Source organism: Pteropus alecto, unplaced genomic scaffold, assembly GCF_000325575.1.
Source record: "Pteropus alecto unplaced genomic scaffold, ASM32557v1 scaffold8, whole genome shotgun sequence".
Taxonomy (NCBI): domain Eukaryota; kingdom Metazoa; phylum Chordata; class Mammalia; order Chiroptera; family Pteropodidae; genus Pteropus; species Pteropus alecto.
This window is the reverse complement of record NW_006494609.1, coordinates 24,940,380-24,941,363: the sequence shown is the minus strand read 5'-3', so window position 1 is coordinate 24,941,363 and position 984 is coordinate 24,940,380.

Here is a 984-nt window from a genome sequence, read left to right as displayed (position 1 = left end):
TTGAAATAGACTAAGCTGAGCTGAACTGGGCTGAACTGGGCTAGGATGGGCTGGTCTAAACTGGGCTGAACTAAGCTGGGCTGAGCTGAGCTGGGCTGGGCTGGGCTGAGCTGGGCTGGGGTAAGCTGAGCTGGGCTGGGCAGAGCTGGGCTGGTCAGAGCTGGGCTGGGCTGCGCTGGGCTGGTCAGAGCTGGGCTGGGCTGAGCTGGGCTGACTTAACTGGACCGAACTGGACTGAGCTGAGCTGAACTGGGTTGAACTGGGTTGAAATAGACTGAGCTGGGCTGACCTGGGCTAAGTTGGGCTGAACTAGGCTGAACTGGGCTGAACTGGATTGAAATAGACTAAGCTGAGCTGAACTGGGCTGAACTGGGCTAGGCTGGGCTGGTCTAAACTGAGCTGAGCTGAGCTGAGCTGAGCTGGGCTAGGCTGGGCTGGTCAGAGCTGAGCTGGGTTGAGCTGGGCTGAACTGAGCTGAGCTGGGCTGGGCTGGGCTGAGCTGGGCTGGGCTGAGCTGGGCTGGGCGGCTGAGCGGGGTTGGTCAGAGCTGGGCCGGGCTGAGCTGGGCTGACTTAACTGGACCGAACTGGACTGAGCTGAGCTGAACTGGGTTGGCTAGGCTGAGGTGGGCTGAGCTGGGCTGAGCTGAAGTGAACTGGGCTGAGCTGGGCTGAGCCAGGCTGAATTGGGTTAAACTGGGCTGACCTAAGCTGAATTAAACTAAAATGAGCTGAACTAGGCTGAATTGGGCTGAACTGTGTTGAAATAAGCTGAGCTGGGCTGAACTGGGCTGGGCTGGGCTGGGCTGGGCTAAACTGTGCCCACCTGGGCTTAGCTGGGCTGGGATGGGCTGGGAAGAGCTGGGCTGAGCTGGGCTCACCTGGGCTGAATTAAGCTGAGCTGAGCTGGGCTGGGATAAGTTGGGCTGAACTAGGCTGAACTGGGCTAAACTGGGCTGGTCTAAAGTGTGCCCACCTGGGCTTA